The sequence below is a fragment of the Chelonia mydas genome, chromosome 24, assembly GCF_015237465.2.
Source record: "Chelonia mydas isolate rCheMyd1 chromosome 24, rCheMyd1.pri.v2, whole genome shotgun sequence".
Taxonomy (NCBI): domain Eukaryota; kingdom Metazoa; phylum Chordata; order Testudines; family Cheloniidae; genus Chelonia; species Chelonia mydas.
Window position 1 is genome coordinate 2,704,331 of NC_051264.2, and position 15,635 is coordinate 2,719,965.

At 43.2% G+C, this 15,635-nt stretch overlaps 1 non-coding gene across 1 annotated transcript; it reads left to right on the top strand.

The window, feature by feature from the left end:
- The first annotated feature begins 7,068 nt into the window (after positions 1-7,068).
- Positions 7,069-10,993, top strand: LOC114022239. Its single transcript, XR_006287358.1, has 2 exons — positions 7,069-7,315; positions 10,220-10,993. It is a non-coding gene; the product is annotated as an uncharacterized LOC114022239 (transcript).
- Positions 10,994-15,635: the final 4,642 nt, after the last annotated feature.

The following is a 15,635-nucleotide window of genomic DNA, read 5'->3' on the forward strand; positions in this document are numbered from 1 at the left end:
CGCATTTTCCAGCAATTTTAGTAACTTGTAGACTGCTCAGGATTGGAAAGGACAAAGCACAACAGCAGCATAAGATTAAGTTGCAAAACTAGACAGACCGTAAAGCTCAAGGAATATGTAACAAAAGGAAGGCATAGATAGGCCTCATTTATGCAGGTGACGAACACCCATAACTCCCCCAGATTTCGAGTGGAGTTACAGATGCTCATTTTCCATTGGCTGTGTGGGGAATCTTTCTATTGTCTTTTATTTCATTTCATGCTTGTTTCTTGTACTGTAGATCTTTCTTCTGGGTTTACCAAGGACAACATTCCCTGCGGTTAGCATAGCACTTCCTACCATATCCCCCCCATTTCCCATATGAGCCCCCGCATCCACCGCCGAATCCGAATCCACCCCCGAATCCACCACTGTATCCACCACTGTATCCACCACCATAACCACCCCCAACACCACCACCATAACCACCCCCAACACCACCACCAACTCCAACACCACCCCCAAGACCACCCCCATATCTATAGGGTAAATTTGGTATGGTGGTTCCCACGAAGCTGTCTTGAGGGCAAGTAGCAAGAGTTGGTCCCGGGAATCTCACAACAACCGGGGGTGCAAAGATCAGTGCGCTCGAGTCGCCACATGATGTAATACAAGGCTCATTGCAGACATAAGCACATGGATCTGGGCAAATGTCGGGACAACATGGGCGGGATGGGTAACACAGATCTTTCATCTTTGGTGATTGTCGTAAACCTGAAACACACAGTAGGGAGCACAGTGAACATAACACACAATTTGCAGTGTCATGCAGTAATAGATGGCAGGTAATTCCATTTCTTACAGGCTCTGTATCTGCTCCTATTTATTCCTTCTCGTCCTATTCACCCATTTACCCTTAGTCTTCTTCCTAACCATCCCCTGTGAACCCTTCTTACATCCTGGCTTCCTCCTTCCCATGCCAAGCAACTTCCCTATTTCTTTGGGTCCCATGCAGGAAATGTTCTCCATCTGCTAAGCCTTGATTGGCCACTTCTCCTTGAGATCAGTGCTGCTTGGAGCTTGCCCCAATCCCATCCGATGGTTTCATCTGTCTAGTTTTCCTGATCTCTGTTTCTGGAGGCCACTCCCATCCAACCCCTAACCCTTCTTTCTAAATATTCTGACTCCAATCAAAACTTTCCTAGTCCATTCACAGTAGATTACCTTTTCACTGATTCATGCAGCCATTAAGCTGCATTAAACCCCCATGAAAGGAGTGGTTATTATCCCTGTGGCATCGAGACTCAGTGGGAGTGAGCTGCCCACCACTGCCAGGTGAATCCATGGATGAGCTGGGAGTAGAACTCAGGCCCTCCTCATTGATATTAATGATAGAATTGATCATGTGAACTCCAATATTTCCTACATGCTGCAACTGAGAATGGGGCCCCATTGTAGTGCGCCCTGCACAGGCAAAGGGTAAGAGACACTCAGCTGGCAGTTAGGGCACCCAGCCGGGAGGTCGGAGATGGTTTTAAATCCCTGCTGTAAATGAGGCAGAGTGGGGATTTGAAAACAGGTCTCCCACATTCCAGTAGAGTGCCCTAACCACTTGGATTGGGTTATTCTTAGACGCATCCATGCCAGCCGGCCTGCTCCCTATATTCCTGACATAGTCATCCTGAGATATCTTCTCCATGATCCCCAAACTGGTAGATGTGCTCTGGATGTGGACCATCGGGTAAAATAGGGAAGTGAATGCTCGTCTGAGAATTCCACTGGGACTAGGACTGTGATCAGAGTGGAAGTATCAGGGTGTTGAAAGTTTCGCATGTACCAGCTGGCACAAAGGCAGGTGCCGTGGGAATGTAGATGCCTATAGTGTGAGTAGTTTTGAGGGAATAAATTGACAAGATTGTATGATATGGCAGCAAAGATTTTCTGTTGTTTGTCTGACAATGAGACTTTGGAGCTAAGTGTCACCTAATTGTTGGCCTTCGCTGACTAAATAGGAATTTATATGCCTAAATACCTGAGGATTTGGTTTCAGGGGATTAAAGGCTTAGTTTCCAATACAGCTATGATAAGTGTTGAGCCCTTTTGAGAATCTGGTCCCATCGGATTTGCCCAGGGAAATCTGTGGCAGAGAGGAGGACCCAAAGCAGATTTTCTGAGGCCCTACCTGTGCCTTGTCCATAAGACCTTCTGTTCCCAGCAACTCAGGAGGGAGGAGTAAACAAAGACTGAGTCTTATTACGAAACCGACAATAGAGAATATTTCCATCATGGACGCCGGCAATTTTCAAACCATTTAAATAATAATGGCACAGCATAGTGCAGAGAAACAGTTCATAATGCAAGTGTCCTTCTTAAACAAGTTCAGCATAGGGACTAAATCGTTCAGTGGATCTAAATCATCATACTTACCTATAATTCAAATGTGCTACTTTTAATCATACCCGCTAAGTATCTGGATCTAAAATTACAAATTATGCCAATCGGTAATTATTTATTGCTGTATTAGGTCCAATGGGTGGCCCATCTCATCCAGTATCCTGTCTCTAACAGTGTGCAGAGTCACATGCTTCAGTTTAATATACAAGAAGCCCGACGTTGTCCATTATGGAGTCAACTGCCTATAACAAGTTACTAAGACACCTAAAGTAGAGGCTAGCTTTGCCCTGGAGGAGAACACATATCTATCTCTTCCAAACTCTGGGATTCATCTATAGCTATTGCTCTATTAAAAGGAACAGAATAGAAGAGTTGCTGTTCAACAGTTAGATACGAAAGCTGATCTCCATGGTTTTATGGAAACAGCAGGATCAGATCATCAGTCAAGGCAAACCTTTGTGACTGCAGTGATGTCAACTGAGGATTTGGCAATGTTTCTTTGTAAACGTAAAAAGTCAGAGAAGCACAATCTCGTATCAAAGTAGACTGTGGTTGAGGTTTGTAATAATTTTCTAAGGCATTGCCAGGTCCAAAACCCAATTATAATGATTGGGAACACGGAGGTCTGCATTCCATATTTAGATTTGAAAATCCCAACCTGCTATTTGTAAGAAAGTATCCAGCAAAGTCTACAACTGACGAGCTACAGGAAATCTCTTTGCAAAGCAAGACACCCACTCTTCCAACAGCTCTAAAATCAGAGAATAAGTGTAGGATTAAGTCCATAGTTAAAACTATCACTGAAGCAACAATAGGAGGAATCTGAGTCCAGTAGACTTACCCAGTGCACCACGGGGATGAAGTCAAGAGATGTGGATTGAACACCCTGCAGTTCCGAGCACTTTTATATGCTTTTTCAGCCAGTGGGAAGAAACATGCTTAGTGCACTGAGACCTTATCATTAACCAAACAGAATGTTTTCTTGCCCGGGTAACTCCTGTAATTATTATAATGGTTTTGATAATTCCCAGTCCCACACAGGATAACCTGCATGCTGCAATGTGCGGTATGCTTTCATCCACCAGCTATCTTCCCTAATTCCTGGGTGTCACTAAATCTAATTCAATTTCTATCATTCTGCTTTGATTAACTTCAGAGTATGAGGGTGACTCAGAGATGTATCAATGGTACAATCTGCTGTCATGCACAGGATTCTATGTTAGTTCTTTATATATTCAGACTAGTATCTAATTAGCAACAAGGTGGAGTTTACCCTTGGAATACAGAAGAAAATGCCATATTTTCTTCTTTTTCTTCTTCTTCTTCAATATATTTTCATTACTCCCCTACAGTAGAGAACAGATCTCTCTGTCTGTCTGTCTCTCTAATTATACTTGAATACTTATTTTTGAAAGTCAACCACCAGGATGAGTTGCAATAAGAAGGGTGAGATCCTCAGCTGGTGTAGATATGTTGAGACACATGAGAAGGCTGAAGAGGTGGCTATACATACAAATATAAAAACGGTACCAAGTAATGCTGTCTAATATAAAAATATATTCAGTGTGAGATTTTTTAATCTTTACTAAGGAATACAAATGCCCCTTTCTTGTGTAAAATTAACCAGAACTAGGGCTCTCCACACACTATGTGGCTTTGAAATTAGCTGCCTTATATTTTTCAAGGCAAAATCCACAAAGGCCTGAACCTTACTAAGTACAAGGACACTTTTATGAGGGAAAATCCCTTAAAAATACAAAGAATCACAAGCTTTTTAGAAACATAGAACCATAGGGTTCGAAGGCACCACAAGAGTCATCTTGTCTAACCCCCTGCAGAGATGCAGGATTTGTTGTGTCTAAACCATCCAAGACAGACGTCTATCCAGCCTATTTTTGAAGACCTCCAATGAAGGAGCTTCCATGAACCTCCCCAGGCAGCCTCTTCTGTCCTCCTAATGTTCTGACAGTTGGGAAGTTTTTTCCCTGAGGTTTAATCTAAATCTGCTCTGCTGTAGTTTGAACACATGGCTTCTTGTCCTGCCCTCTGTGGCAAGAGGGAAGAATTTTTCTCCATCTTTCTAATGGCAGCGTTTCAAGTATTTGCAGACCACTACTATCATGTCCTGCCTTAATGTACAAGATTCAGTCAGAAGTGAAACTATCAGTGAGCAACATTGCAATAGTTATTAAGTGGTAGAATTAAATCAGATTTAGAGGGTTCACAAAGGGGAATAGTCAAGAGAAGTAGTTAGAAGAGCCCTGAGTTAGGAACACATTTCTATGTTGTCTTAGGCCACCACTAGGATCTGGGACACCCTTGGTGCACAAAGTCCTTGTTAATTATGAAACAAAATATTCTGCACAGAGAACCCCTCCCATTACTGGCAATTGTTGTGATCACTCCCAGACTCAATGACATGCGGTATTACACCCTGAAGATTGCTTTAATCTGAAATCATTATGCACCATGTTCATGCCCAGTATCACTCCATTTAGTTCCATACTGTCAAAAAGGGTATGCATCTAGTTTGTTTTCTTTGGTTCTGTTGTTAATAACTACACCCAACGAGAGTGTCTCAGAGAGATGTATCAGTACGGCAAGCTGCTGTCAACGAACAGGATTCCAAGTTAGTTCATTAAATCCAGTCTAGTAGCTGGAATTTGGAATTTACTCTGGGATATCATTAGGGAGGTGGGGTGATTTCCTTCTGCATGCGTCACATGCCCACCCAGCTCTATCTGGTATGGGCTCTGACACCATGTCCACTGAAATCCAAGAGCATTTTTCCGATGAGTTGAGTTGCCTTGCGGGTGGCAATCCTCTCCACAAGAAAGGGCCAGCAAAATGACAATGCACCATTTAGATCTTTCTTAAACATTCAAAGTAGGGCTAAAGAGGGTTGAAGTGGAGGATAGGTCTCTGGGTTGGCCTGCTGCTCTGGGGATAATTTCATTCTCCCATGTTTAGGAACTCAGCTGTGAAGTCTCCTCTGGTTATCAGAGTCTTGTATCCATGCTAATGACTTGGTTCATTATACCAACTGAAAATTTGGCCTTATATCTCATGTAATCAGTTCCTGGGAATACCAGCTCTAGCCCTGATGTGACTACTGTCATTCTTAGTAGGAAAAAACATCCTCAATTCTTTAGGCATGTCTATTCCTTTCTTTAGCAGGCTGTTCTGACTCTAGTTGAAAGCTCTCATGTCCTTGAGTTTAAAGTGTGAGGAAATGAAAGCCAAGAATTTCAAAAATGACTGGTGATTCCTGGTGCCTGCTTGAGACGCCTGCAAGAAGACTGGGAACCAGAGAATAGGAACTGAGCATTTTTGAAAACCAGGATTCTACAAGATATCTGAGGTTTTGCTCCAAAATCACTAGTCACTTTTGAAAATTTTGGACTTTTGTTTAGCCACAGACAGATCTTGGTGATCTTTAATAAATAGGAAACCTCCCTCCTCTTTCATCTGCCCATAAGCGAAAACTGGTGTTGATCAAATACTCCTTCTGGGGGGCTAAAAATCTATTTCTCTATCTGAGAATGTTGCATAGCTCCCTTCCCACAAACACAGTATCTAAACCTTTCCTACGTGAACGTCTCTGAAAGAGATGTTGCTGGGTATTATTGAGTAAAAGATATAGGACCATGAGAACCTTTGAGAATTCCTATGTGCCTGGATATCCATAGAGAATTCAGTAGTAAGGTTTGGAGAGTCTTTCATTCTTTCTATATCCCTGGTTATAGAAAGTGCTGCTTAGGGTGTAGACAGCAGTTTAAAAATCATTCTGGCCATGGTGTGGTAGTTTTCTAAAAGAGAAGGACCTTTCATTCTGTGCTAAAGTAGATCATACTCTGGATTAATCTTATTTACTGTGGAAGCTCATTCCTTAACCATCACCCTCTTCCCATGACTAAGTGCCCAGCATTTTCAATCTCTCATGCTATTTTTCCTGGACTTTGTCAGGTGATTTGTCCTAGAAGAACACCACTGTCTTGTTACGTCAAAGATGGAGATCTAGTTCCAAGAGTTTAGTCCTAAACCTTTATGTAATGCTGCATGCTTTCCTTTCATTTACCTCCACTTTTTGGTGCAACTCAGGAGAAACCTACTGTAGATGGACCCTGGGTGTCCCGTCCTGATCAACAGCTGAGTCCCTGATTCCAAACCACTGATCATTTGACAGGATATCCCTTCAGACTGGAATGTCTAATAGCATTGGATGGAACCTCAGCAGGGAACACACATAACATGCAGCAATCCTACTTGTACTGCCCTGTTTTCAGGAGAGTATTGTGTCCCAGAAGGCGTAGTTTGGAGGACATTGAACTTCCTGAAAGGACATCCATGGATTTCAAAATCATGTTGACTCAAACACATAGTGAAGAGTGACAGGTGGGGATTCTAAGCATGTCGAACAAACTCTCCATCCTCCCAGGAGTTCCAAGGGTAAACTCCATCTTACCACTAATTAGATACTAATCAGCATATTTAAAGAACAAATATGGAATCATGTGCATGGCAGCAGATTGTACCATTGATATACCTCTGAGTCACCCTCATACTCTGAAGTTAATCAAAGGAGAACGATAGAAATTGAACTAGATTTAGTGTCCTGTTGACATCCAGGAAGTCAGGAGGATTATACTAGGAAAGTAGCTGGCCCACAAAGATTCAACATGAAAGGAAACTGCAGGTTGCAGCATGCAGGTCAGCCTGTGTGGGACTGCGAATTGACTATCTATCATTAACCGTGATCAAAACCATTATAATAATTACAGGAGTTACCCAGGTAAGAAAACATTTTGTTTGGCTAATGAGAAGGTCTCTGTGCTCTAAGCATGTTTCCTGTGCATCCCTTGGCTAAGAAAGCATATAAAAGTGCTCAGGACTGCAGGCTGTTCTAATCACTTCTCCTGACTTTATCCCCTTGGTGCACTGGGTAAGTCTATTTGACTCAGATTCCTCCTATTGTTGCTTTAGTGATAGTTTTAACTATGGATCGAATCCTACACCCACAGTCTGTGATATGAGAACTGCTGGAGCAGGGGGCATCTTGTTTTCCATAAGAGATTTTTTTGTAGCTCATCAGTTTCAGACTTTGGTGGATGCTTTCTTACAAATAGCAGGTTGGGATTTTCAAATCTACAAATGGGATTCAAACTCCCACCCCATTCCCAATTATTATAACTGGGTTTTGGATGTCAGATTTATGACAAATCTCAGCCACCATCTACTTTGATAACAGATTTTGAGACTAGATTGTGATTCTCTAACTCTTTATATATATAAATACACATTGTGAGGTCCTCAGCTGGCTTCATTGCAGTCACAAAGGTTTACCTGGACTGATGATCTGATCCTGCTTTTTCCATAAAATTATGGAGATCAGCTTTCGTATCTAACTATTGAAGAGCCGCTCTTCTCTTCTGTTCTTTTCAATAGATAGAGCTATAGCTATACATGAGTCCCAGATTTTTAAATATATATATATATGTATGTGTGTGTTCTCCTCCAGGGCAAAGCTAGCTTCTGCTTCAGGTGTGTTAGTAACTTGTTATAGGCAGTTGATTCCATAATGGACAATATCAGGCTTCTTATACATTAATTTGAAGTGTGTGGTGCTGTACACTGTTAGAGACAGGGTACTGGATGAGGTGGGCCACTGATCAGACCCAATACATCAATACTTAATTACTGATTGGCATAATTTTCAGTTTTAGATCCAGATACTTAGCTGGTGTGATTAAAAGGAGCACATTTAAATTATAAGTAAGTATGATGATTTAGACTAGTTGAGAGATCTAGTCCCTACGTTGAACTGGTTTAAGAAAGGCATTTGCATTATTAACTGTTTCCCTGAACTAAGCGGTGCCATTATTATCTAAAATGGTTTGAAAATTGCACTTGTCCATGATGGAAATATTCTATATTGTTGGTTTAGTAATAAGACACAGCTGTTTATTTACTCCTCCCTCCTGAGTTGTTGGGAAATGAAGGTCTTATGGACAAGGCACAGGTAGGACCTCAGAAAATCTTTGGGTCCTCTTCTCTGCCACAGATTTCCCTGGGCAAATCCGATGGGACCAGATTTTCAAAAGGGCTCAGCACTCAGTAATCATAACTGTTTGGTAACTGAGCCTTTAATCCCCTGAAACCAAATCCACAGAGAGATTTAGGCATCTACATTCCTATTTAGTCAGTGAAATCCAACAATTAGGTGACAATGAGATCTGCAAAACTGCTCACCCTGTAGGCACCTACATTCCCATGGCACCTGCCTTTGTCCTGGTTGGTACATGCAAAGCCTCCAACACCCTGATACTCCAGTCTGCTCACAGTCCAAGTCCCAGGGGGATTCTCAGACTAGGCATTAACTTCCCTATTTTACCTGAAGGTCCAGATCCACTTAGTCTTCTCAGAGCATATTGACCAGTTTGAGGATCAAAGAGAAGACATCTGAGGGCAAGTACCAGGAATATAGGGAGGTGACTGGCTGGCTGGCATGGATGTGCCTATCCCAATCCAAGTGGTTAGGGCACTCTACTGGAATGTGGGAGACCTGTTTTCAAATCCCCACTCTGCCTCATTTACAGCAGGGTTTTAAAACTTCCCAGCTAGGTGCCTTAACCAACTTAATGTCTTTTACTCTTTCCCTGTGCAGGGTGCAGTACAATTAGGTGCCATTCTCAGTTGTAGCATGTAGGAAATACTGAAGTTCACATGATCATTTCTATCAGTAATATCAATCAGGATGGCCTGAGTTCTACTCCCAGCTCATCCTGTGAGTCACCTGGCAGTGGTGGGCAGGTCACTTCCACTGAGCATTTAATAACCTGCCACAGGGATAATAACCACTCCTTTCATGGGGGTTTTGCACAGCTTAAAGGCTGCATGAATCAGTGAAAAGGTGAATTACTATGAATGGACTAGGAAAGCTTTTGACTGGACTCAGAATATTTAGAAAGAAGGGTTAGGGGTTGGATGGGAGTGGCCTCCAGAAACTAACCCAATTCAAGTGGTTAGGGCACTCTACTGGAATGTGGGAGACCTGTTTTCAAATCCCCACTCTGCCTCATTTACAGCAGGGGTTTAAAACCATCTCCGACCTCCCGGCTGGGTGCCCTAACTGCCAGCTGAGTGTCTCTTACCCTTTGCCTGTGCAGGGCGCACTACAATGGGGCCCCATTCTCAATTGCAGCATGTAGGAAATATTGGAGTTCACATGATCAATTCTATCATTAATATCAATGAGGAGGGCCTGAGTTCTACTCCCGGCTCATCCATGGACTCACCTGGCAGTGGTGGGCAGCTCACTTCCACTGAGTCACTGATAATAACCACTCCTTTCATGGGGGTTTTATGCAGCTTAATGACTGCATGAATCAGTGAAAAGGTAATTTACTATGAATGGACTAGGAAAGTTTTGATTGGAGCCAGAATATTTAGAAAGAAGGGTTAGGGATTGGATGGGAGTGGCCTCCAGAAACAGAGATCAGGAAAAATAGACAGATGAAAACATCGGATGGGATTGGTGCAAGCTCCAAGCAGCACTGATCTCAAGGAGAAGTGGCCAATCAAGGCTTAGCAGATGGAGAACATTTCCTGCATGGGACCCAAAGAAATAGGGAAGTTGCTTGGCATGGGAAGGAGGAAGCCAGGATGTAAGAAGGGTTCACAGGGGATGGTTAGGAAGAAGACTAAGGGTAAATGGGTGAATAGGACGAGAAGGAATAAATAGGAGCAGATACAGAGCCTGTAAGAAATGGAATTACCTGCCATCTATTACTGCATGACACTGCAAATTGTGTGTTATGTTCACTGTGCTCCTTACTGTGTGTTTCAGGTTTACGACAATCACCAAAGATGAAAGATCTGTGTTACCCATCCCGCCCATATTGTCCTGACATTTGCCCAGATCCATGTGCTTATGTCTGCAATGAGCCTTGTATTACATCATGTGGCGACTCGAGCGCAGTGATCTTTGCACCCCCGGTTGTTGTGAGATTCCCGGGACCAACTCTTGCTACTTGCCCTCAAGACAGCTTCGTGGGAACCACCATACCAAATTTACCCTATAGATATGGGGGTGGTTTTGGGGGTGGTGTTGGAGTTGGTGGTGGTGTTGGGGGTGGTTATGGTGGTGGTGTTGGGGGTGGTTATGGTGGTGGATACAGTGGTGGATACAGTGGTGGATTCGGGGGTGGATTCGGATTCGGCGGTGGATGCGGGGGCTCATATGGGAAATGGGGGGGATATGGTAGGAAGTGCTATGCTAACCGCAGGGAATGTTGTCCTTTTTAAACCCAGAAGAAAGATCTACAGTACAAGAAACAAGCATGAAATGAAATAAAAGACAATAGAGAGATTCCCCACACAGCCAATGGAAAATGAGCATCTGTAACTCCACTCGAAATCTGGGGGAGTTATGGGTATTCGTCACCTGCATAAATTAGGCCTATCTATGCCTTCCTTTTGTTACATATTCCTTGAGCTTTACGGTCTGTCTAGTTTTGCAACTTAATCTTATGCTCCTGTTGTGCTTTGTCCTTTCCAATCCTGAGCAGTCTACAAGTTACTAAAATTGCTGGAAAATGCGACATGATTTTCCAGCTCTGCAGCTGCAAGGAAGAGAGCAGAAATGCACCACGTTGTAGCTGGTGACTGGCTGGAGCTCTGATTGTAACCCTGCAAATGCATTCTCTGTACTCTGCATCAATTCATTCTGTCCGTGTAAACTCCGCTGCTCAGTCCCATTAAAAAATGATGCTGCATCATATTATCGGCCTTCTGGTTTTCCTTTCTCCTCCATTCTTTCTTCCAAAACACGAGTTGAGACAATTTAACCAAAACAGTTTGGCTAAAATCGAAACAACGTTCAAAGTATACAATTAACATGCAAGAAATTATTCTTCCCTCCCAATTTCCCCTTGTTATAATTAGCATGGCCCAGGCTTCCCTGTCAGAGGGTTAACAATACCACTAACCTGCTGCAAAATGCTTCAGAGTTAGTGAAAACAACCTGCTTCCTGCTCCTGGGCTCAGCTTCTCCCAACTCACACAGGGCAAATGGCCCTTTGTTATGCAGCTGCCCTGACTGCTCACCCTCCTGGAGTCTGACCCCAGCAACAGGAAACCTATTGGAGCAGACCCAAAAGGACCACAGCCAAAATTCAGAAGCTTCTGGATGTGGACGGCTAAATCCGCCTAGCAACAATGATCCAGACACAACTCATTCCCACCCCTTGCCCATGAGTCTCTTAAAGAGATATCTCTCTATTAGGTCCATGGGTTACATATGCACTAATCAATCCCTCTCAAACCCATAAGAAAGAAGAGAATCAGGTACATTACTTGGTTAATAGCATTGTGCAGGGCCTCTGCACAGGGGGGAATCACCCCCTTGTAGCACGTCTCTGATAGAAGGGAAATAGATAGATGACTTTCAACTGGAATAGATGTCCCTGCTCTAAATATGATACAGAATCTACTCCTGGGGGAATTCTGCGCCAGAAAATTAAAAATTCTGCAAAATTCTGCTTTTTCTGTTTGTCAAAATAATGCAATATAACACACCAGTTTCACTTATTCTGGTGCATTTTTTAATCTACCATACAGAAAATAAATCACTAATTGTTCAGCATTTCCTAAACACATGAAAGTTAAGTTAGAAATACTTGGTAACCAATACCCTGCATTTCAGTTATAATCCTGGATTGTCATTTAAATTACTTACAGAATACCAGACACCAAACTAAAAGTAAAGTAGAATGTCTCTTTACATTGGTCAGAATTTCACAGGTGAAACTCACACAGGTTTGCTCATCTTTGTCTTGCATTTGTTTTAAATGAATAAGTAAAATAGATTGTGAGCTGTAATCTAACCCCATTGTGCCACTCTGGCCCAGGAAAAAAGAGAGAAAGCCCATCGATCTTCCTCACAGAGGTTTCCCTTACCGTCATATAATGATCCTTTACACCACACTGGCAATGTAAAGGAGCCTTAAAACTCTTCCATGTGTTTTAGGCTCCTGGGGAAATTGACTAAGAATGGGAACAATTAATTGTCAATGGGAACATTAGCAGCCTGCCTGCTTAGTTGCTACATTTCTGCTCTGCATCAGGGACAGAACCTGCCTCACAAACCATATCCCTCCAAGCCGGGGGTGCCGCAACAGCGAGCAAAAAGGACAGAGTGACTCTCTCACTTGTTCACACGTAGGCACGTGTCCAGCCCTGCACCCCTAACATCCCTCCATGGATGCATGCACTTACGCCCAGTCTTCCTCCCCCTCAGTGATCTGCATCTCCGCCAGCTGCTCCAGCTGCTTTACTATCACTGAAGTTAGAACATTTATGCTTATAATCTAACCTGAGGTTTCAGAGTAGCAGCCGTGTTAATCTATATTCGCAAAAAGAAAAGGAGGACTTGTGGCACCTTAGAGACTAACAAATATATTTGAGCATAAGCTTTTGTGAGCTACAGCTCACTTCATCGGATGCATGATGCAGTTGGAGAACACTTCAATCTCTTTGGTCACTCGATTACAGACCTAAAAGTTGCAATTCTTCAACAAAAAAACTTCAAAAACAGACTCCAAGGAGAGACTGCTGAATTGGAATTAATTTGCAAACTGGATACAATTAACTTAGGCTTGAATAGAGACTGGGAGTGGATGGGTCATTACACAAAGTAAAACTATTTCCCCATGTTTATTCCCCCCCCCCCCACTGTTCCTCAGATGTTCTTGTCAACTGCTGGAAATGGCCCACCTTGATTATCACTACAAAAGGTACCCCCACCCACCGGCTATCGTCCTGGTAATAGCTCACCTTAAGTGATCACTCTCCTTACAGTGTGTATGGTAACACCCATTGTTTCATGTTCTCTGTGTATATAAATCCCCCCACTGTATTTTCCACTGCCTGCGTCCGATGAAGTGAGCTGTAGCTCACGAAAGCTTACGCTCAAATAAATTTGTTAGTCTCTAAGATGGCACAAGTCCTCCTTTTCTTTTTGTGAATCTAACCTGAATCTCTCTTGCTGCAGATTAAGTCAGTTACTCTGTGTCCCTCTTTTCTGTATGGTAGTTTAAATAAATTACCAAAATAAGTGAAACTGGTGTGATTATACTGCATAATTTTGACAAATAAAATATGCAGAATTTTGCAGAATTTTTAATTTTTTGTCTCAGAATTCCCCAACGAATAGATTTTGTATAATATTTAGGGCAGGGAAATCTGTTCTAGTTGAAAGTCATTTATCTATTTCCCTTCTATCGGAGACGTGTTACAAGGCGATAATTCCTCCCTGTGCAGAGGCCCTGCACAATGCTATTAACCAAGTAATGTACCTGATTCTCTTCTTTCTTATGGGTTTGAGAGGGATTGATTAGTGCATATGTAACCCATGGACCTAATAGGGAGATATCTCTTTAAGAGTCTGATGGGCTGGGAGGGCTGTAGGAATGAGTTGTGTCTGGATCATTGTTGCTAGGCAGATTTAGCCGTCCACATCCAGAAGCTTCTGGATTTTGGCTGTTGTCCTTTAGGGTCCAGTAGGTTTCCTGTTGCTGGGGTCAGACTCCAGGAGGGTGAGCAGTCAGGGCAGCTGCATAACAAAGGGCCATGTGCCCTGTGTGAGCTGGGAGAAGCTGAGCCCAGGAGCAGGAAGCAGGTTGTTTTCACTAACTCTGAAGCATTTTGCAGCAGGTTAGTGGTATTGTTAACCCTCTGACAGGGAAGCCTGGGCCATGCTAATTATAACAAGGGGAAGTTGGGAGGGAAAAATAATTTTTTTCCATGTTAATTGTATACTTTGAACGTTGTTTTGATTTTAGCCAAACTGTTTTGGTTAAATTGTCTCAACTCGTGTTTTGGAAGAAAGAATGGAGGAGAAAGGAAAACCAGAAGGCCGATAATATGATGCAGCATAATTTTTTAATGGGACTGAGCAGCAGAGTTTACACGGACAGAATGAATTAATGCAGAGTACAGAGAATGCATTTGCAGGGTTACAATCAGAGCTCCAGCCAGTCACCAGCTACAACGTGGTGCATTTCACACAACGTGTTCTGCTCTCTTCCTTGCAGCTGCAGAGCTGGAAAATCATGTCGCATTTTCCAGCAATTTTAGTAACTTGTAGACTGCTCAGGATTGGAAAGGACAAAGCACAACAGGAGCATAAGATTAAGTTGCAAAACTAGACAGACCGTAAAGCTCAAGGAATATGTAACAAAAGGAAGGCATTGATAGGCCTGATTTATACAGATGACAAATACCCACAACCCCCTCTGATTTCGAGTGGAGTTGCAGATGCTCGTTCTCTATTGGCTGTGTGGGGAATCTCTATCTTGTCTTTCATTTCCTGGGTATTTCTTGTTCCGTGGATCTTTCTTCTGGGTTTAACATGGACATCTATAGCTGGTGTACGAGCAGTGCCTACCATATTTCCCCCCATATCCATATGAGCCCTTATACCCACCCCCATAACCACCTCCGCATACACCCCCGAATCCACCCTTGTATCCACCTCCAAGCCCAAATCCGCCACCGTAACCACCCCCAACACCAACTCCAATACCACCACCAACACCACCCCCAAGACCACCCCCATATCTATAGGGTACATTTGGTATGGTGGTTCCCACGAAGCTGTCTTGAGGGCAAGTAGCAAGAGTTGGTCCCGGGAATCTCACGACAACTGGGGGTGCAAAGATCACTGCGCTCGAGTCGCCACATGATGTAATACAAGGCTCATTGCAGGCATAAGCACATGGATCTGGGCAAATGTCGGGACAACATGGGCCGGATGGGTAACACAGATCTTTCATCTTTGGTGATTGTTGTAAACCTGAAACACACAGTAAAGAGCAGAGTGAGCATAACACAGTTCACAGTGGCACAGGAGACTCAGAGCTCATGTCATGCAGTAAGTAACCCCTTGAATTGGGATATTCTTAGACCCAGCCAGCCAGCCAGTCCGCTATATTCCTGACATAGTAATCCTCAGATGTCTTCTCTGTGATCCCCAAACTGGTGGATATGCTCTGAGAAGGATCTGGATCATCAGGTAAAATAGGGAAGTGAATGCCTAGTCTGAGAATTATGTGATCAGGGCTGTGAACAGATTGGAAGTATCAGAGGGTTGGTGATTTTGCATATTCCAAGCAGCACAAAGGCAGGTGCCGTGGAAATGTAGGTTCCTACAGAGTGAGCGATTTTGAGCATCTCCGTGTCACCAAATTCTTGGATTTTGCTGA